Source organism: Camelus ferus, chromosome 2, assembly GCF_009834535.1.
Source record: "Camelus ferus isolate YT-003-E chromosome 2, BCGSAC_Cfer_1.0, whole genome shotgun sequence".
Taxonomy (NCBI): domain Eukaryota; kingdom Metazoa; phylum Chordata; class Mammalia; order Artiodactyla; family Camelidae; genus Camelus; species Camelus ferus.
This window is the reverse complement of record NC_045697.1, coordinates 78,802,272-78,826,391: the sequence shown is the minus strand read 5'-3', so window position 1 is coordinate 78,826,391 and position 24,120 is coordinate 78,802,272.

The window sequence follows — 24,120 nt, the reverse complement described above, 5'->3', positions numbered from 1 at the left end:
TCCAATTTTGAGTTTTTCATCTAAGAATACTGAATTATTTTTTAACTTTAAGGAAGTTCATTATATCTAGTGATGTTCAATTTCATGTGGTTTGGGCTTGTTTTTATGCCTATTAAGATAATTTTTTATCTTATGTTAACCATCTACCTAATATATATTAGATGTATAACCCAATCTGCTTAGCTTCAAAATTTTTGATGAGGTTGCCTTTATATATTCAGCAAAATAATTCTTAAAAAAGTGTTAACAGGACAGAGCCATGTACATAAGCCATATGATGTGCTAAATTTAATGGCATGGATTTCTGATCTGTTTAAGAGGTTTAAATAATCATTAACTGTTCAACATAAAAATTATATTTTAATATAGAATTTGACATATTTTTAATGTATATTTAAAAATATTTAAAATATTCAGGAAGTCTGAAGATCTTTATTATCTTCATATCATAATTTTATATGCTAATGAGTTTTATACCATTCGTATATAAAGGTGTTGATTATTGAGGTTAATGATTGGCAGAGTGCCCAATAGACAGATTTTGCTTCCTAATTACAGTGTGAAAACATGCTCTATATTCCTCTGCTTTTTTTCAAAATTTCACCCTCACTCAGAGGCTCTATTTAAATCTCTTCTATGTATCTGTTCCTGCTTGTCCAGTTTGTTCAGTATGTGGCATGGTTGCTGAGGCAATGGATGTCAACCTCTACTACTTATTAAGGACCCCTTAAGCCTTGCCATGAATAAGGGATAAGAAGCCACTCAGTCACTCTGTTATCCTCAGCTTTGAATATGGTCTTCATTAATTGAGCCCTGATAGTGTACCGCTTGCCTTTTTCCCAGCTAACTCTGTGTGGATCCCATGATTACTAGTTTGTAGTCCAAGTACTACCCAAAATGAAATCTCATCCTGAACATCAGGCTGATTTGGGCCCCCCAAAGCAACCCTCCCTGACACTTTATATCTTAGAAGTTGAATTCTGTATTTAACACTTAGTCATGCTGGCTGAGGCATTGCCTCATTCTATATTCTACCCCAGGTCCATGACACTACTTGCCAGGTGGGTATTGCCACTTTCCAGGTTCACATCATTATGACCCTGCCTTCTAGAATGCATCTTGTGTATTGTCAGTTTGAGTGGGGCCCCAGCTCATGATCCTCACCTTAGGCATTTAGTTTGGACTGTTGGTAATGATGCTTGGGTCCAACTCCAAACTCATTTCACTATTCACAAACCAGAATTACCCCAGTTCCAAATACTTGCTTTTTCTTGGCAGCCTACTGTTCAAGCAGCTGCAGACATTTTATCTGAGGCTACGAAGATCATGAAATTTTCATATCTTCCTGGAAAATTCTGGCTTAATTATTAAATTATTTTTTCATGGAGTTTGCAATTCAGTTTTAAAATTCTAAAGGTCAGAAATTAATGCAATATTTTTTCCCCATTTTTGTAGTAACTATTTTTTTTAAGAAAAGATCCAGATACATAATTTGATAAATTCTAGTATATTTGTAGGGTCAGAGCATGTACTATTTGAAATAGGACCTGACATTGTATTCTGAATATTATGCTCATCTTATTTCTAGCATGTAGTGTTTAAAATTTCTTTCTTGGTTAGTATGTATGAATGGTATATGAAATGTATTATTAGAAGCATTTTTTAGATTGTTTAAAATCATTATTATTCTCAGAGCACTTTTGAATGAATTCCTCTGTTGAAAATTTTCTGAAATTCTTAGCATTCGTATATTGTGTCAGGGGAACTTTTCCCACTCTGTGCATAGAATAGTCCTTTCAGTACAGCACCTGAAGGGGTCACTCATGCACAGGACAAATAATACTCTCAGTGGAGTAGACTTGATTTGAATAGTAAAATATCTTTGAGTGGTGGCAGAAACATTTTGTGTCACTTCTGAGGGATAGAGTAGTTGAATTCTTTCTAGAAATAAAGGTTGTTTTCTAAGGAGTGTATTGAAATGTAGGAATTCAAGGGCTATTCTTCTTGTCAATTGTAAAAAGTTTTTATTTCTTTGCCATTTTCCTAGAAGCTTGTTTTAGGAATAGGAGTGAAACACAGAACACATAAGCATTAGCAGGATTAGACTTTCAAAAGCTTTGAAGGAAATGAGGGCACAGTTTTTTGTTTTTTTTTTCAGACTTTACCCTCTGTTTTTTTCATGGAGAAAGGATTTTTTTAGGAGCAGGAGTAGAAAGGGTTGTAATTGCATAGCATATTGGTTTTTTTTTTTCCAAATTTAAATTTAATTGTATTTTTGTTATGCAAAATGCAGTTCAAGAAAGTATCCCCTTGCTTTATGCTTTATTACTGATTTCACTCTAGGCAAGAATATATGAAAACAAGCAGCTCTTGGCAATTAGATATTGCTGTGATAAAATATTTTGTAATGCTGAGATTTTTTTCTCTTTAAAAAATTGGATTGATTAATTTCACACAAAAGGAGATTATCTTAAGAATTCTGTCACTTGTATGATTGTTGTATAAATAATTTATTGTTTAAAAAAATGTGCCTAAAAAGCCTAGCACAGTGAATATATGATAAAAGTTCTCACTGCTTCTGAAATACTTGAAGTCCATCTGTGACTGCAAATTAGGTATAAACTCCAATTTTTCTACACCTTCTCTGAGTAAGTATTTTTATTTCTAAATTTAAATTGAGGATGACATCTTAAAATTGTTTTATAGAGAAAAGTATGGTTACATTTCTAGATGTCTTATGTTTGACACTTGCATGCTTTAAAGCAAACAATACTCATTGATTACCTAGAAAGTTTCTTTATGCTTTGTTAATTTGATAGACCAGGCAATTTATTAGGTGTTTCCTGTTTTTAACTGTAGTCTGATTCTGAAGGAAATGAGCAGTGTCTGTGGCACAGCAGATGAGTCTGTGTCTGATGAGAGCCATGTGGGCCAAACTCTCATTTTTCTTAAGTGCTGTCATTTTACAGATGTATGACCTTTTTCTTCTTTCTTCAGAGGAGGAGGGACTGGGGGAAGAAGATAATACACGGGGTTCATTTGAGAAACTCTTGTAGGCAGATACACAAATCATGTCATGTAAACCAGAACAGGCTAAGAAAACTCACATCTCTTTTCCGAAGACAATAACAGATAGGACAGAGAAAGATGGAGTCAAAGATGATTAGGAAAACAGGAATGGTTAATGGATAACAGCAACGTGGCGCCAAGCTGTTCATTCCATGTCATAAAGATATGAAGCCACACAAACAGAGGCCAGGTAAAAGGTCTCTGAATGCATATCCAATCAATGCAGATGTAGATTTGTGCTTTGAGACTATTTGATGGAGAATAATATGAAGCATGGAGAAGTTACTCACAGCAAATTAAGCTGTTCCCTCCTTACCAGGGCTACCTCATGGTTGTGTGGTGTGACCTGTGCGTTCACACAGGACACAGCACGTGGTATAATGCTCTGCTGTTGCCCCACATTTTCATTTTGCAATGGGTCCCACAAAATGTGTGTAGCCAGTCCTGAGCATGCCTAATATATTTTGGACCTGTATTTTTTGTGTTTTTTAGTGTGTGATGCTTTTACTTTTAAATTCTGAAACCACAGATTCACATGGTCCTTGCAACCAAGGGTGGTTTAAATGGTCATCATGGTGGCCAGCAGGGAGCCATCTCTTAGGCACTTTTCATACCTAATATCTGACCTGCCTTTACTTGCTCTAGGCCCAGGGGGCTTATTTAAGCAGGGCCAAATTTAATGGAAAGTTGAAATCATACCTGGAAGACTTTACATCATAACTTTTGTTGAAGTTAGAATGAAGAAAAAATGTATTCTTAGACTGTGTTCCTAAGCAGAAACCCTGTTATGTTCTCTAAGCTTGATCAACTAACACAGGCACACACACACATACATCCATCCATCCATCCAGGAATAAGTTTTGTGATAAATACAAATTATTTTAAAAATCACGATTTTATTTTATAATATGAAAGCAGACAAGATCAAGTTTAATATTTTCATACATATGAAGAGATGCAACTTCATACTATCTCCTTATGAGAATAAATCCCTACTATATGAAGTCTTCATTTGGAATAAATTCTCTGTAATATGATCACACCCTTAAAAAGCGTTCATGGAGAAACTTGTTAGTTTTTACTTCACTCTTGCTAAACTGTTTTCTAATATTGAGCTAGTTTCTTTCTTGTAAGCATTTAAACGAGTTCCTACAGTGAGCCCTGCTGCTATTTGTGAAATCAGTTTCTCATTTTATTTTGGAGTCTTTTTTGTTCAGTTCAGCACTTTGTCCTGTGGATAGGATCTCATGAGATGTGAGCGTAACTGTTGGAAGCCCAGTGAATTATCTCATCTGGGTTTATTTGACTTCATGGGGGGAATTCTCTAATCTGAACTTCTCAGGAGCAGCGTCCACTTCATGTACACCACTAACTGCACTGGGAGCCTTTCCTCATCTTCCTGTCTCTGATGCAAGAGTTAATGTTTATTTTGGGGCAACCACAAAGGAAGAATCTCTTTCATGTTAGTTGATCTTTTTCAAAAAGAATAGAACATGCTATGCAGCTACACAGATTTAAAGAGCTACTCTGATCTCAAGTAAATCGACTTCATGCATCCATCCATCTTAAAGAACATTCAGTCAATCAAAATGCTTTCCTCCACTGTCCAGATGGACCATTAAAAGACAGTTGCCAAGCAATTTCTATTTTAAAAATCAATTTTGTACTAAGTTGAGGTATATGGTAAAAACCTCTAACCTATTACATAGTTTTTAAACAAGACCCTTCCCCCAACCCAAACTGTTAATTATTGCACAGCCAAGGCTGCAATTAAAGGCTGGAGATTTGTCTAGTGAGATAACAGAGGGAGGAAAACAAGGACACAGTCTCTCTATGGGGCAGTTACATCACACTTGATAGCTCTCTCATGGACGCTATTGTGTTTGTTCCTTAGCAGAGTGAATGTCCTAGTCAATAGATATGTAGAAATAAAGAGCAATTGAGATGAACACCTGTCTGATTATTGGAAAAGAATACACCCTATGAAAAACCTGAGAGATTCTCTTCACTTCTGTCCAAACCTCTCAAGCTCAACTCTCTTTAGTTAATTTCTTAGGAAAATGTCATTGACTGGAATATAACTATCTAATCACTTGCTTATTCTAAGATAAGAGACTGTAAATTCACTCAAGATAGACATAGAAATTTTTTTAAGAAACAAGATTTTCTTATGAAACGTAATTTATCCAACAGAATGGGGCCAAGACTATGGAAAGGTATTTAAGAGCAAAGATAATTGTCTTATATGATAGCCTTTTATTTCCATTACAGAACTTTATATTACAAGCTTTAAGGTGCTCTGGTTTGTTTCAGGCATTATTTTGAAGTCTTTTCCATTGCTTATAAAAGATTCGTTCCTGTAATTTTCATCTTTTCTACTTCAATTTTAAAAATCATCTATTGCTGAAAATAAATTTTTTCTCTCTTTACTTTCTCTAAACGAGTCAATTTCTTATAACCATCTGAACCCAAGGCATTTGAAACTGGATGAATCAGTCCTCTAATCCATTTTTCACTTTTTTTTTTCATTTTTCACTTTTCTTTTGAATTGTTCCTCACTCATTTAATCTTTTTTAAGAATCTCCGTATTTATCTTAGGTACATTTACAAGCATCTTTCATCAACACTGTCCACCTTGATACAGGGGTACTGATAAAAATTTATCTAGAAATTAAGTTTTCTGCTTATAATAGTTACTGTATTATAATATAGCTTCTATACTTGCCTTTAGAAATAATATAGTTTCATCCATTTTTTGAAATCTCCATAAATATATATAAAGAACTACAATGGTAGATATATCATGGTGATGTTTTAAATTGAGTCTCAAGTTAGGTGAAGAAGATACTTAACATATTTTTTGATAAATATAACTATCGTAACTGTATACTTATATGGTCTTACAAGTTAAAGGAAACATTTTCCTTGCCATAAAAATTGAAGATAGCCCAAGAAAAGTAAGACCTAGCCACAGAATATGAAATGTTGAGGGGGTAGGGGCTGGGAAAAGTTAGGGCTAACGCTTAGCTTTCTGCTTGTAATATTTCACCATGATTTAGTTATGTTGAGACTCTAAATAATGTTTTCCCTTTTGCTGGTTCACAGTAAATGCAAATAATTTTAAAAAACCAGCCATGGAATGTGAATGAAAGGGTTTATGTGAATCTAAAAACCTTATCTGTGAGCATTACAGTAGAATTGATCCTTCCTGCGATTTTAACCTTTTTAGTTAGATCTGATGTGCATGTGTATAGGTTTATAGCCTGGAAAGACTGGGCTCTCCTTTTAATGTAGAATCATCTTGAGCCATTTCAATATGATTCACTTAATCTTTCATTTATGTAGAATCTTCAGAAAGCCTGTCTGTAGATCCCAGTTTAAGGCTTCAGTTGCTCCCCACACAGAGTCTGAGGGTTAGGAAGCTCAATATTATCATTGTGATAGAGCATAGTCCAGCTCTTCCTTAATAAATGCAATGACATAATCAAGTAGGATGTAGGGAGTTGAATCCTCATTTTGTGAAATAACTACTATGCAGCAATTCTGAATTGAAATAATGTAGGAAACTTTCTGCACTGATCAGCAGTATTTATAATCTATAATTTTTAGGCTCTTTGTGCAGGAAATTAAAAGCAAAGTGCAAATAGTTTGTCTGTTTTGCTTAACCACAGGGTTGTAAAATTTAATACTCAAGCGACATGCAAATTAGAAAATAACATTTTAAACCAGTCAATCAAAAAATCCTGTGATTAAACTATTTGTTTGATAAGCATTCAAAGAGACCCCCCATGTTTTTTCTCTTTGGGGCACAGTTGTTTTCCTCCTTCTCAGGCCTAAGGGGTTTCATTTGCGTTTTATTTGCATTTTATTCTTAATGGGAAAAAAGAGAAAGCAAGGAGATAAGAGAAAGAAAGAAAAAACTGTTCCGGATATCTAGCAGTAACCAATTCCTTGGTGTTAGCCTGTGCTTTTGAATATTTTATCATTTATAAACTGAAAGCACATTATGCTCTGCTTTTCAAACAGGCTTTGTCACATGCCTTTCCTAAACCTTTTAAGACAGAAGGCTTGTGACTGGGATAAAAAATATGCATTCTTTATTTCTACATATCTCCTGTGGTGCTACACTGTGGGATTGGAAGAATAGAGGAGGTTCGAAGGAGGTCTGAAGAGCCTGCTAATTATTTACAGAGGCAAACTGATTTTTAACTTGTGACTTTTTTTGAAAGAAAATATATGTTGATACTATGAAAATATCAAGAGACTGTATGCTTGCTAAATAAGTCCTCTTTCTGACTTCTTAATCATCCTCTGGGCACGCATTTTGAGAGATGCTACTGAGAGATTTGTTGAACCTCATTGAATTAAGGTCAACTCATCAATTCTTAACAGAAATATAAGTTGAAGCTGATTCCTAATAGCTTCTGGAATGTAAAAGAAATGCTGACCTTTAGTCTAGATGTCAGTGGAAGCAGAGTCAAGAGCCAGAGAGTTTTGGTAAGAAATTTATACATTGCTGATAAGAGGTGGAAATTGTCTCTGTGTTTCATATGCTGGAATCCAGAGGTGGTGTTTCTAGTTCTGCTCCTGTAAGACCAGGACTAGTCATTTAACCTTCCTACTTTCTTTTATTTGCTTTGCATGCATAAGAATGTATGTTGGCATATTGCTTTTCTGGAGATAAAACGAAAGCTATATTAATGTGGCATATTAACCAATTGCTGCACATATAATATAAATGATTTCAATTTGCTAAAAGAAAAATCCCAGGTTAACAGCAGGCCTGCTCTGGAAACACAGGGAACACTGAAGAGAAGGGCAGAGCCTGGCTGTGTTTTGAAAAGAGTGGCTGTATGCCATGCAGCTTCCAGACAACTACCCAAGAGCCAGGCAGTGCAGGGATCCTGTAAAACTTCAGCCCTTGAATTCTGTAGCGATAAGGCAGGCTCTCTGGATTAACAACCCTGTCAAGGGTAACTCTCTGAAGTGCTTATTTGTTTAGACGAAGAAGCTCATTCATCATCAGGGAGTGATAGAAACAGGGGCTCTCTGACACTATATCTGAAGGCTACCTGGATGTATGGGCTCTTTTGGCACCATGAAAAGGAAGAGAAGGAGAAAAGACACTGTTGCTATTCAGTTTCAACATAGTATTAACATGAAATGTATTATACATGTTCAAAAATGCCATTTTTTATGATGCCAATTTCATCCCTTTTCATTATAAACCTCTTTGGGGGAAAAATTTATCTTAAGTGAAAATCATAGATGACAAGTGTAGTTACAATGTTAACTAACGTAAAGAAACCCCCAAAGAAAAGAGTAACTCTTCTGTAAAATCTGGAATTAGAATTGCAGCTTGCCATTTATTTACTTTATTATTAAATTCTTTGAAAACTATTTTATCAATCAATTCTTCTAGTCAAGCATGTGGATCTGATATTTATTTGCTAAAATAAAAAGATAAGACCAAATAAAGTGTCTTTTAAAAAATGTTATAGCTGAAATAGTGACTTTAAAAAAGTTGTGGAATAATTTCAGATTTTTTTAAAGTACTCTATAATTTATAATGGTATAAAAATGGAAAAAACTCAAAAGCACATATTATCTGAGGAAATAAATAAGAATAATTGTAAAAATGGAGTGCCTTGAGTATAATTAAAAATAGTGTTACTTGCTAGATAGGTGAAATTTTAGGTACTATATTTATCAGTTATGATTGACAGTTAAATCTAAATTCTATGATTTTGAGTGTACATGTAACTAATAAGGAGATTTCAGTTTTATTTAAAACAGAAATGACATACATATATTGTAATTGTTAATTTGTACTTATATAATATATAATTCACAAATACTGTATAGTGATATATTCCTATATAACAAGTAAGAGTGCATATAGATATATACATTCTAATGTAACTGTGATTTATTGAGAATTATATGCTAATAATTACCTCTTGTTTTATAACATTCCTGCAAGTAGATACTGCAGTCTTAGTTCATATGTGAAGAAAGTACTGTTTAGGAAAGTTGAATAACATGTCCGGGGCCACACAACTAGTATGTGGTAGAAACAGGATTTGAAGGCAGATCCACTTAGATTCAAAGCCCTAGCCATTTACTTGTAGTCACGTTGCCTCCATTTTCATATATTTACATGTATCTATCTGCAGATATCATTCCTATTTCTAATAATGCTGTGTGCAGTGCCTTTCTCTAAGATCTTTTAGCTATCCTACTGGCTACAGAGGGAAAACCAAAGCAATACAGATGCAACAGTTGATACTTGTTGCCCTCTAAGAATCAAACCCGATGTAAAAAAGTATATGTTGGAAGAAAGCAGGCTGATCTCAGAAAAAAAAAATTGTGCCATGGGCAGTGTGCTTCTGGTATCATCCCACTGCTCATTCTGTGTATTCCACTCCTTCTCAACTCTTAGAGCCCCTCACATTCCCTCAGATATGATTTCCCAGGAACTTCCCTCCATTTTGTCTTATTTCTCAGAGTTTTGATGCTTCCTGTGTAACGATGAGTAAAAACAGATTGGGATTAACTTAGTTAACGTGGTAGTTAGCTAACCTGTACCTAATTCTGAGAAATGTAGCACTAATACTAAGAGGAATAAACAATGATATTGACTACCAAAACCATTTACCCACGTACACAGCTTGATAGTGAAGACTGCATCTACCTATCGGCTCCTTCTACGTAATCCACTCCCCCTGCCCTGGAAAAAAAAAGCAGATGTGTGCCTTAACAGGACTACTGTTTCATGAGACTCTTGCCCAGGTTGATGGCTTCGTTGTTCATTCCGGGAACTGCCTTAAAGATCGACATATGGAAGGCATCCTTGCATGGTTAGGTCTGGACAGTTGTAGCCTAATCTTTACCTAAATTTAACCAAACCCCCTAACTGAACACCATAAACCGAGCTTTCAACTCTCAACAGATTTCGACCACAAGGTTAAATTTGCTCCCTTCAAGACACACGCGAAGCTCTGCTGAGGTTGTCTTTTCCCTCACTGAGATAAACAGTAAACTCAGCTCTTTGTCATATTGACAGTTTGTGTTAGTAATATTTGGGGAGCTGGCATTTGAGAATAATAACAACCAGTATTTACACAGCACTTACTATGTGGGTGGGGGGTTCTGGGTGCACATGCGCGCACGCGCACGCACACAAACACACACACACACACACACACACACACACACATATACATCATTTAATCCTCTATGAGGTAGGCATTGATATTATCCTCATATTATACGTGAGGGAACAGGGGCCCAAAGAGGTGTTAAGTAGTTTGTCCAGTTGACACAGCTTCTTAAGTGGCTTTCTAAACTGCCTCTTGTAGTATACCACAGCAAAGAAACATGTCTTTAACAACTGTTAAAGTGAAGCTTATGGGACTATGATAGCAGACTTAGTCAGCTCATTGGCTACACCAACTCTGTCTACAATTACAGAGGATTCTTGTATCTACTAAGAAACTCTGCTGTGCTTACCTCTAACCAAGAGAGGACTCACTCCTGGGAAAATGACTAGAGGCACAGAATCTACAGATATAAAGCTCGCAACTTCATACTCTTGAGCTATGGGTCACATTCACTGCTGTAACATACAAATCGTCACCATGTTTCATTAATGGAAAGGATGGCTCGGTTAATCTTTTCTTGATATTCTGTCAATTCGCTATCAATGAGCTTCTAGGTAAATAATGCTGGTTACATCCCCTCCACCACAGTCTCTCTCCTAACCAGTGTTTGACAGTGCGAGCATTCCCTGCTATCAGAATTCATCAGATTTCTGGATTTGGATAGCAGAGGACACCTGTATGCTTCTTGGTCTTCTCCCTCTCATGAATTAACCTTTCCATCTTTTTGTCTTGACTCTTGCTTTTCATGGTGCTATCCTAATTTTGCATTAGGTTCCTTTAGGTGCTGACTAGGTTGATGTATGTTTTGTGACCTCATCGTGTAGGGAATGAGCCTCTGTTGAATTGCTGTTTGATAAAGTGTTGCCTGAGAATGACACTCCTGGGACCATTTAGTTTTCTGGAAACTAGGAGCAAGGAGTCTTGATACTCTTAAGGAATCAGTACAAAAGAAAACATAGGATAAAGTATAATGCATTTAGATATTTCTTATCCTACATTGTTGTGAAGTAAACTACCTCAATAGGATTTTAATTGTTTCTGTGTTATACATCTGCATATCTTATGTGTATATATTTACAGCCAGATATTCTAATACACAGTAGCATATTCTTCTTTCTAAAATATGCTCAAACTCTTTGTCTTCCTTCATCTACAAATAAAATCTGTAATGTGTTCTGGAGCTCAAAGCTCATGTCTCTACTTGTCACACTCTCCTGCTGTAGTTTCTGGAACAGGGTACCTTGAACATTAATGTGGGTGTGAACCACCAAGAGAACTAGTTAAAATACAGACCCTGATTCAGTGGGTCCAGGGTGAGGCCCAAGAGGCTGCCGTTCTCACCAGCTCACCAGTGATGCTGACAATGCTGACTCCTGAATCACACTCTGGAGCAGAGAGATTCTAGGTTCTGGAGCCTTGTTACACTAGCAGATGACTGTTTGTTCTACTCATCACGCCGCTTAACAGTCTTTGATTTTTCTGCCCACTTGTCTTTGTCTAATGCTCTTGAACGTACACCTCTCTTCTCTGAGATCCATTTTATCTATAGAAATATAAATGAACCTGATAATTTTTTACAGGCACAGCTCCCGTTTAAAAACCTCATCTCAGTGCCCTTGAAGGAGAATCCCTTGCTCTCCAATCTCCTGAGCAAACGCATTTCTTTGCGTCACACCCTTGCGAGAATTCTGAGCACTACGTGTCTCTTTGAGTGTGGCCATGTCACGCGGTGACACAGTGTAAGTCACTGAAGGAACCAGCACAGACTGGAGATGCTGTCCTTGGTTGAGGGGAATAACACTACTTATAAAAGTACTGATTGATAAATGTATCCTAAGTGTTCCTTTTTCTACTAAAGAGAACACTGCAGTCTCAGAATGAACACATCAAGTAATTCTAGCATTTAAGAAATAAGGCGCAAGGCAGAGCATCCTGGCTGTCTGTAAATTAGAAATCATCCTGATTTCATCTGACTTTTCTGAACGTGTGCACTTCTGCAACATGATTTGGGAGTGATTGATTGTTTTAATATTCAGTGACTCCCTAGAGAGGGCTAAATGACACACGAAAGAGTCGTGAAATTTATACTCGTGGCGCCCCTGTGCCTTGGCCACGCGGGCCATGGGCTGCAGGCACTGGAGCTGCGTGGCTGGGGCCGCAGTTAATCCCCGCTCCGAGTGTGGGCCCCTCCGCACCCACCGCGCTGCTCCGGGGACTGATTAAGCCTTCGGGCTCGCAGTAAGGACTTCCTGGCAGGGCTGCCGCTTGCTCTCCCGAAGTAAAAACCTCTGCTCACCTGGTTAAGCTGCCTAATCCTAAATCGGCTTTTAAATTGTCATTTAACAACTCTGAGGCCCTCCAACAGGATTCTGTGCAGATCCCAAGGGAAATGAGGCCTAGGCTAAGTGAAAATGAACCAACAAAAGATTTAAAAATGGACAGCAGTCTTTACCCAAACTGTACTTTAATTTGTCTGAGAATTAAGGTCATACCTCATTTCAAACGATGTGTGACCTTCAAACCTTATACAGTGCTATGTGACTATTTAAAAATCAAGTAATGAAACAAAAACTGCTTTTTACTATTTTCTCTGTCTTTAAAATTTACTGATGACACATTATATCACTTTAAAAATTTTAACTTCTGCTTAAAACTTGGTATTTTCTTGCTTCTTATTTGCTTATTCAGCAGTCAATACACACTTTGGAAATATTTATGTTTTGTTATGAGAAGAACCATGCCCTTTTGAACATATTTTCCTCACTCTTGTAATGACATAAAAATAGTATTAGTGCACCTAGAAGAAGTTCTCAAATTTAAAACGCAAATCTCTCTATAAACCATCAATGTTCTGATTCAGCAGTTCTAGAATGAAGTCAGGAATCTATATTTTTATCAAACCCTCTGGCTCATTTTGATGCGCCCCTAAAACATTCTCTATATTTCTTATTGGAAAATGTTACCCTTTTTTATTTAAAAGTTTCTTATCTGAAATAAAAGAGTAAACCACAATCAAATAAAGCTCAGTGTTGGGGAGGGCATTGTAGTGGTGAAGGAAGGAGTCACCCAAATTGCTGATGAGCCATCACCCCCAGTGGCTCCACCACACAACTGGGACTTGGCAAGAGCAGATCAGTGCAGAAGCATTCAAGGGAAGAGGGCAACTGGGAGTTCTGATGACTGATATTTTAAGGAGGGAATGATTTGAGTGGAGACCACATGGTTTAACTTACAATGAACCTGCAGGTTTTGAAAATTGCATGCTGGATTTCCTCATAAACATACATCAATCTTGGGGAACAGGAGGCTCTGCTCTTTGGTATGCAACCTTTTGGGAATTTTTTCTCATTCAGTATAAATACATAGAAAATATACATTGGAGTTGAGAATTTAAAAATGCAGAGAAATAAAAAAATCTTTCAATAATTTAATAAAAAGCATCTGGGCAAATGTGAGCTCCAGTGACTTTCTATTTAAATTATGAAGCCTTTGAATTTAGTTTTAGGAGGATAGACACAGTGTCCCTTGGTATTCTCTCTCTTTCTTTCTCTCTCTCTCTTTTTTTTTAAACCTGCACATCATTTCAGAATAAAGTGGTAGCAATTATTCTCAGGGACCCAAGCAAACAGTAGCCCTGAACAGGAAGATTGACGCATGGTATAGGGAGAAATTGGGCTTGCCGGCTGAAGCTCACTCTTAAGCACTTGTCTTTTCCAATACAGAATTATACAGAGAAAAAAAGAAATATGAACACCCAGTGATATAAAAGTATTTTTTGTTCTTCTTTTTGGAATTAATAAAATACACAAAATCTCTGGTTTGTCTTATAGGAAGTTTAGCAAGTTTCTGGGATTAAATGGCTTTCCTCTTCTGCGAAGGGTCTGATGTAAACCCTTGTACCAAGGCTTAAAGTCTTAAGGCTGTTAGAAGTTTCCATCAGTCAGTCTGTATGTCAGTGGATAAAATCACTTGCTGATCTAACCTATTTATTGCTCTCTGGAAAAATGCGTCAAACTACACAAATATTTTTTAATGATGAAGGAGGACTGGGGAAATAAAGGCTCCTCAGATGATAAAATTTGTTTTCTAAATGACAGCATTTTGGAGTAACGTTACCACAATGCTTTTCTCAGTAATTCTAAGTTTTATATTTGATAAAGCCGTAAAAAAGAGATCAGTTGTCTTTGGTAATCTATCTTTAGTTATTTCCAAGTACTGAGGTATCTCTCATTTCCATGGTTAGAAAAGTTTGTGTTTAATGTGTATTCTTCTTGAAATAGTTGATTTTGAACATTCAAAAACAGATGAATTAAGTGAAAGGACATAAAATTTGTTTTACTTTTTCTCTCTTTGTTCTCTTTTGGCTTGTTTGATACACATTTTAAATACTTGAAATATCTGCATTTCATGGATACCGTATATTATGTCTAGAGGGATGTGTGCACTCTGTTAGTCAGCAATTATTTGACACTGCATACTGAACTGTGTACTATGCTCAGTGAAATGTTAGCAAAGGGGCAGACAAGTGTAGAACACAAATAAAATGCCTAATCTGGCCTTGTCCTTGGCCTTGACCTTCCAGGGGTTTCTGTAGTATATTTGAAAACATATGATTATAGATCATAATAAGCTTGGTGGAAGGCATACAAGTATACATACACTTTGCATGCTGGTGAATTTCTAATAGGCTGCTCTTATAGTTCGTGTCACGAAGTTCACCAGAAGAATTTGCTAATGATTTAACAATGTTGTTGGAATTACTGGGTTACTTTTCAGTCTAGTTAGACTGGCAAACTTTCTGTGAAGCATTATAATCAACATGATTACATTTAGTTCCAATAATGGGGTTCCCAAAAGACTGGTCAGCTTCTCTTTATTATCTTGTTTTTACTATTGCTTCCAAAGTTATAGTACCTTTATTCAGGTATTCTCAGGAGCCAGTTATGACAATAGAAAATTAATTAATATCTATCTAAGCTGAATTTTGACATTTTCCTTCAGTTTGGACAACTGTGTCTCAGAACTGATTTAGTCTGTGTCTGCAGGACCAGGCAGATAAATGCTAATATTATTCACATTTCCCACTGTTATATATCTAAGTTTTTGACTTGAAAGCATATTAAAATAATGTATGATTGTGTACTTTAGAATAATGCAAGTTTTTGTGTATGAGCAAAAGATAAAAACAAAAAATAACAAACTTGGCTTTTCAAGTGAAATTTATTGATTAGAAGAAATTCCATCACTTTTGAAATACAAAACAGAAAGATGGTGGCTTTTGTATGTCTAAAATTTTCGTAAGCCAAACCCTGAGAATAATTCAGTTACTATGAGTTTCAGTCTGGAACTTCAGGAAATGCTTCGACTCTGATTGGCCCACTCGGTGTTATAAAAGTGGCCAGCACTTCTTAGGAGAGAGGCTCATTCATATGTAGCATCTGGTTCAACATTTGCTTCATTATAGTAGTTTTTTTTCCTTTTAAACCTGGTATTAATTTCCTGCTGCTAGTTTTCTATCTCAGTTTAGAAGATCTTGGGGCTTGGGATATTGTATCTGCCTTCTTCCTTCCCTCCTCTCAAACCTCCAACCCAGATGTTGAAAAACATGTTATTTGAATATAGGAAAGCTTATTTGCTTTTTCTTTAAAAGGAGCTTTGGTAAAAATGTAAAGTCTAGAGGAAAAAAAATAAAACCTTATTCAAATTTATCAAAAGTTTTAAATATTAGATAAGTACTGAAATCGCCTTAAAGCTTAAAAAAAAATTAAACACTAAACTAAATGTTAGCCCAGATTCTAAAAAGAGAATAACTCACTATCCTATCACAGTAGGTGAGAGACATATCCTCATTTAGTTTGTAAATAGTGCTTTGACAATGTATCTTTCCATAGATGTCAGTCACTTTAGTCTTAATGACTTGACTTCATGGTCCAGGGGGTCTGGAGTGCATCTCATCTCATCATGTTTATAGTCCAAGAAAACAAGCTAATAAAAGTTAGCTTGGTTAATTTTTTGTAGCTGATACTGTTAGTACAATGTAGAATTTTATATTTTGGAGAGGAGGGCAAAATCATGCTAGATAGAAAACAAATATTAAACTCCCATAGCACAGAAACAAACAAAACAAAACACTGGCTAATCACATAAGAAAATAGCTTCATGAGAGAGCCCTCAGCAGGGATCACCTTGCTTTGCTTTGGGAAAGGTTGGACCACCTTGTTTATGGTAGTATGTCCTTATTAACTTTCTTGAAACTTTCACCTTAACTTTTCCTCAGTACTTTTCATTTTAATCAATAATTTTAAGTGAAATATATTTTTTTGGATAGAGTAGTTACTGAAGATTTAAAAATATATTTGGTTTATGCTAAGCTCCATAAAATACGTGGGAGGGCATGGGATCTTCACTAACATCAAAACCTGAATGTCTTATGACTGAGGAGACCATGCCTAAGATGTTATTCTAGTAAACTAACTGACAAGTATTTTACAGACCAAGCTAGGACTTCATCTGTTTATTGTTATTTACCATAAAATTGGCTTTTGGTTAAAACATCTGAATTATTACAAAGAATATTACAAAAGAAAAACTTTAAAATGCATGGACAATTGCCAAAAAGTATTCTTGTGTGCTTTGGCCGTCTGTATGAAGATACCTTAACTTTGAAATTTCATTCATCATTTTGCCCAATAAAATTTTATTGTAATGCTATGTAGAAGCAGTAGGTGTTATAATATTAAAATTTTCAGCCTAAATGCCATTGATATAATTTTAGTAATCATAAGCTTCCAATGATAAAATGTTCTAGAGATGGTTTCATTTTTTTCCTCCAAAATAATGAGTTAGTAGAGCATTAGGATCTGACCATACATCTTACTACAAGTATAATTCTGGTGAGGAAGGTATCTGATTTCCAGCCTCAATTTTCTTAACTTTGAAAATGAGAGTAATAATAATACGTAATATTTATCAACTGCTTATTCTGTGCCAAATAACTGTTTTAAGTCCTTTATTGACTTTTTGCAACAATACTATGAAGTTGGTATGTTATAATTTCCATTTTACTGATGAGGAAACTGAGGCAAGAAAAGGGAAATAGTTTGTTATGCAGTTAATAAATAGCAGAGCCAGGATTTGAACCCAATAAATACTACTTCAGTTCATGTATTTTAAATCATTTAACCCCTTTGCACTAGGGTTATTCTGAGCATGTATTAAGGATTAGGATAGATACTCCAATAGGTAGTAGATGCTTCATATTTGTATACAGGTTCAGAAAAATCAATCTGTTTCCAAATTTACTTTAGCTTTTTTAAACATAGATTAAAGATTATGACATACAATATGAATCCTGGTGAATTTTAAAGAAGTGTAACAATTGAGATCCTTCCCAGTTAAACTGAATTTCAAGTTTATTTTTATTTGTCTTAATATATTTTAGGTTTTTTGATTCTGAACCTGCATTAAAATGTGTAGAAATAGTCAACAGAAGAAAAAAGGATGTTGAAAAGAAAAAGAAAATATGAATTTATGAACTTAGTTTTGGGTTGCATATAAAGATATTAATTACTTAATTGATGCCAATTTTCATTGGGTTCACATAAAACCAAATAGATGTCAACAGTAGGCGTGCATAGTGATTAATTAATCGATATTAAGATTTTATTTAATAGCTTTTTATTGAGCATGATATGGGTATACCATTTTTGAAGTCTCTGATATGGATACTTCATAATATTTTGCATCTTCATGGAAATAACAATACATTTCACCTTAAATTATTAAACTTCCTCTAATACTGAATTTTATTGGGAAGAAATTGCTTGGTACACATAGATGAGACTGATGAATACAAAAATTCTTATTAGTGTGTTCTGCCATTTTTAGAACACCCACATCACCCCACCTCAGTGCGAGAAAATCTGTATCTCAATATGAGATTGAGAAAATGAACAAGGTAAAAAAGCCTTTAATACTTCCTTTTTTGTGAAACCTCATTTTCCCACATGGTGCTCTTTTAAGACAGTTAACTAGTATTATATTCTGCAAACAAATAACTCAAAGAATAAATCCTAATATAAACCATCACCCTACGTGCCTTCTGTTTGATCTTGTCTGACTTCTACTGCCAAAAGTGGATGTATTTTTTTTCTGACATCTATGGATGTTAAATTATAGTAAGGATAAGAAATTTATTTTGAACTGTATATTTAAGGAGAACACCTTATTTAAAATTCAAAATAGGCAAGCACTTACTTATTTGCTTCTTTATTTAAGAATAGTGTTAAGGGAGAAACTGTGTTATATTTTCATCCTCCTTTTCTGATCATTTCCTGCCCTTTCCAGTTCCCAGTGTTCTTGGGGTGCATAGAACTCCATTACTACTTGTGAAGGATTTTTTTTCTATTGTGATAAAATACACATAACAGTGATAAAATACACATAACATAAAATTTATCATTTTAACCATTTTTAAGTGTACATGTCAGTGGCATTAAGTACTTTCACATTGTTGTGTACCTATCACTACTATTTCTGTAACTTTTTCATAACCCCAAACAGAAACTATTTAAATAATAAACTCTCCTGCTCCTCCCTTCCCTTAGATCCCAGTAACCTCTGTTCTATTATCTGTATTTAAGAATTGGCCTATTCTAGATATCTCATGTAAATGGAATTATATAGTATTTTTCTTTTTATGTCTGGCTTATTTCACTTAGCATAATGTTTTCAAGGTTTATCCACACTGTAGCATGTATCAGGATTTCATTCCTTTTTTAAAATTTTATTTTTCATTGAAGTGTAATTGATTTACAATGTTAGTTTCAGGTGTACAGCAAAGCAATTCTGTTATACATATGCATACATATATAAATATATACATATATTTTCAGATTCTTTTCCATTATAGTTTATTAGAAGAAATTGAATATAGTTCCCTGTGTGATATAGTAGGTCCTTGTTGTTTATCTGTTTTATATATAATAGTGTGTACCTGTTAATTCCAAACTCTTAATTTATCCCTCCCCCCTTTCCTTTTTGGTTACCATAGTTTGTTTTCCATGTCTGTGAGTTTATTTCTGGTTTGTAAATGAAATCTGTATCTTTTTTCATATTCCACATATAAGTGATATCATAAGATATTTGTCTTTCTCTGACTTACTTCACTTAATATGATATTCTATAGGTCCATCCATGCTGCTGCAAATGGTATTATTTCATTTTTTATAGCTGAGTAATATTCCATTGTATATATATAACACAACTTTTTATTCAGTCATCTGTTGATGGACATTTAGGCTGTTTCAATGTCTTGGCTATTATAGATAGTACTGCTATGAACATCAGGATACATGTGTCATTTCAAATTATATTTTTTCATTCCTTTTTAAGGGTAAGTAATATTCCATTGTATGTATATACCACATTTTATTATTATTTATTATTATTTATCTGCTCATCTATTTATGTACAACACTTGGGTTGTTTCCACCTTTGGCCATTGTAAATAATGCTGCTATAAACATTGGTATAAAAGTATCTATTTGAATCCCTGCTTTCATTTCTTTTGGCTATTTACCTGGGAGTTAAGTTGCTACATCATATGGAGATTCTGTACATAACTTTTTGAAAAATCACCAAGCTATTTTTCACAGCATTTTATACTTCCACCAACAATGCACAAAGGTATGTTTCTCCACTTCCTCATCAGTACTTATTTTCTGTTTGTTTTTGATGCTAATCATCCTAATGGATGTGAGTGGTATGTCATTGTGGTTTTGATTTGCATTTTCATAATGTTCTTGTGAAGGATTCAAGTGTTTTGACTAAGCTTTAATAAACTTTCCAAGAGCAGCACTGATATTCACCTGTCACAGGTTCTCAAGTTATTGAAAATCAAAAATTTTTCCTTAAAACTTTCATCAGGGCAGGAAGGGCTAAGTATATGGGAGGCAACACAAGGGACATTAAAAATATGATTTATAAGTAAGCAGAGACTGAATTCAAATCCACTCCCTCACTTGCAAGCAGTAAGTTCTTGAGCAAGTTTTTGTATAATGGAAATAATTACTGCTTATGGGAATATTATGAGGCTTACGCAGAACTGTGCAACTATATTTGTTCTCTGCATCATCCCCAGCACTTATAACATTGCCTGGGATATTGTAGGTACTTAATATGTATTTGCTAAATGAATGAGTGAATGATGCTTTAACAGTGCTCAATTAATTATTTCTTACTAGATAAGTTTGAGAAGCATGAGCCCTTCTATGTAAACAAATTTAAATGGCAGATTTCGATTTATTTTTATAATTTTAATTATATCAAGTATATGTAAATATACTTATATGCATACATATAAATATATTATCTCAGATAAATGTATAGCTGAGAAAAAATTGAAATTTACAATGCAATACTAAATTTCAAAACTTTTCAGAGGACAAAATACTGAGCAGCTGAAAAAAAGAACTTTAAAACCTACTTCAGTTCATACTGCTTGGATTTTAAAATGACCTAGGATATTCCTTAACTAATAATTTGGTTGTTTTTTTCAGTAATCTAGGCAAGGTGTATTCTAATGAGTTATAGGCATATTCCACTTTTCAAAAGTTCATTTTATGCCACTTCACTTTTACAAAAGACCTTCATCAGTACCTGTTTTCGATAACAGAAAGAAATATGAAGAAAAGCAAAAATGCATTCAGCCTTTGTTTTGCAATGAGCTGTTAGAGAGGTAGCAGGTACCTTTAGCAATGAGGGTTCCACCACCAGCTCCTTCCCCAAGATCTACTTTCAGCATCTCAGCATCAACCCCCCAGTAGCTTTGACCTGTGTCTGTGAGCTTCTGTGCTTTTTCTCAATTTATTTTGTACATCCCCTAGCAAGATGTGTCCTAAGGTGCTGCTGCTTCACTTTAGGACATTATGGCTTATGAAAGGTTTCATAGGAACACTCTGCTTTTGGATAGCAGGGGAAACCTGTATTCTAGAAATGTTTTGGGAAATTTCTAAGTGAATTGATTCGGGTATTGCTACCTCAGTATGTACTATTCATTCTAAAAAGTGAATTGTTTAAATGTCTGCACATGTAATATATAGAGACAAGCTAAATCGCTACCTTTTCCTGTGATTTTTCAGGTATTTTCAGTGATTCCTTTGGTGTTTGTTTGATTTTACAATTCGTGTTCTTTTAAAGCCACTCAGAGTAAACAGTGTCCTTGTACTGTATCATGAAAATGAGGTAAACTGACCAATATACTACCTTCTTGTGATTTTTAAAAGTTTGTTTAAACAAAACAAATCAGAAACAAAGCTGTATACTCATTTACTTTTTTGACAGATAAAACATTTGGCTCTCATGCAGTTATTTTATACAGCCTCAAGAACACCGTCCTTAACGGATCCTGCTTAAAATTTAAAAAAAATCTCTTGCTAGGTTCCCTGTTATACAGAATTACTAGCAGAATAACCTTTCACCTCAAGTTAAGGGAATTCTTAACAGCTTCTTTTTATGAAGTGCTGATTTCTTCTAAGGGATGATTTCTCCTTGGAAAATTTTCACATTCTGAGATGTGAAATTCTGACTGAGGCTTTCCATTTTTGTTTGAATTATACTTGGAAAATGACCACTGTCTGTATATTCTTTACTCTCCCTCTCTAGATGGCAGCATTTGTTTCATAGACTATCTCCCCTTTTCTTTTTTGGACCACCTTCTTTATGAATGTCTACACCTGGGGAATATAAGTGCTGACTGAAGACTACCAGACTAAGTGACTAAATGAATGACTACGTGGCTTCCTGGTGAAAGTTGAAGTTATTATTCTATGACTCCTGTTTGTATCTTCTCAACAAAGAATTTGTATTTCACCAAAATCAATTCATGCAAACTTAGGAGAAAACATTCCAAATGAAATGAATAAATCCCAAATCTGAAAGCTTTACTTTCCCCCACCCCAGTATGTTCACATGGGATACTGAAATTCTTCCATGTTAGAATAATATTACTGAGATTTTTACCGAACTAGTGATGCCCCAATGCTCCTGAAATGTAAAACAAAAACAAAAACAAAGCAAAAACAAAAAACTTAAGTTTCCTAGCCAAAGTAATAAGTGAGAATATGTATCTCCTTACTATGTGGAAATAGAAATAAAAGCTCCAAACTTATTGAAGTTTGCACATTCCTAATGCCGATTGGTGGTAAGAAATGTGATTACAGAGCATAGGATTTAGAAATAGCTGAAACATGCCACCATTCAAGGTTGCCTCCATGGGCATCTGATCGGTGCAGCCGCATAGAGTCCTGTGCTTAGAAGGGTCCTAAACTTCGTTTAACGCTCTTCTGTAACTGTCTAGAAATTCCCTATCCTTTCTAAACAAGAGGCTTCACATTTTAATTTTGCACTGGGCCCCATAAATTATGTAGCCCTTCCTGCCACATTTTTACTAAGGGCAAGTATCTCAAGTTGACAATACTTTCATAATGAATGATAACAGATAATTCCTATTTAGTCAATGAAGTGTGAAGCAGACCAAATGTTATAGGATAACTAAAAACTCTAGGTAAAACAGAAAGCATTCTTAGGTTTTTAGAATCTTTAAAATCACAATTTTGCAAAATTCATAGCAAGATTTTCTAAATTCCCGTCCATAGAGGAAAAGTAGTAATTGATGGAAAGTGTTCTTTTTTCTTTTGTAAAAAAAAAAACACTAAATATATTTCAACACATCTGTTTCTGTGGTTGCAATGGAATCTATAAATCCAGCAGCACATATAAAATAAGGAAGACAGAGAGAACTAAATTTACTTCATTTATGTTCTTTTGGATAAAACATCTCATAAACTGTTAACATGGCTAGAGTAATGCAGTGAGAATATGGTGCTCTTACAAAAACAAAGACTTTGTGAGAATGAAAAAATCAGAAAGTTGAGACTACACCCCACCCCATCAGCTTCTTAAGTACAAAACAAAAACGTTACTTTATGGCTACTCTGGAAAAAAAAGAATCACATACTCATTTTCATCTTGAAGTAGGATCATAACCCAGAACATCTATTGACAACTTGAACAAAATGGTTGTCTAAACCATTTAAGAAATCTAAGGCATAGGGACCACTGTTAGAGTTGCCAGTTTAAACTTCTGTCTGTGTGATTTCAGCTTACATCACTGACATCTAATTAAATATGTCTTTTAATAGTGGTTGACTTTTTGGACGTTGAATAAGTAAAGAGCGTGTAAGCAACCCAGTTACCCCCATCAATCAAGGAAGAATGCAAATAATGTCCAGCCTCCTGCTTATCCCCACCAGTACGTTCCTAGATACCAGGGCAGAAGTCAGAGTGGTCCTAGAAAGTCATGTGGCCTCTAGGGAAGCTTGACTGCCCAAGACCTTACCAAGAATGCAAAGAAAAGAGGAGGGGAGGGGAGGGAAGAAGAGAGGGGAGATCCAAAAGTAAAAGGAAAATTTTCTATGTACACATAGACTATGGAAGTAGTGGAATTAAGAGAGGATTAGATTTGCAATATTATCGTATAGAAAGGAATTTAAAAATTTTATTCTTAATTCCTAGAGCTGGCTGCCTATACTTCCCTAAGTGAATATAGAGGGTTTCCAAACAAAGGTTGCTGAGTGAGGGGATGTAAGATTCATGCAGTCTCAACCACAATCCTCCGTGTCAGGGACTAGGGTACAATATTCTCATTTTATATTATTGAGTGTCTTTGGCTCTATTTTTAACAGTAAAAATTTTCATTCAGTAAGTCAGTAATATACCCTGAACTTATACCTAAAAATAAGGAGCAATAATTGTGCTTCTCACATACAGTAAGATATATATACATGACTTGTTCAGTGAAAAAATTGTCTCAAGGCTTTTAAATACT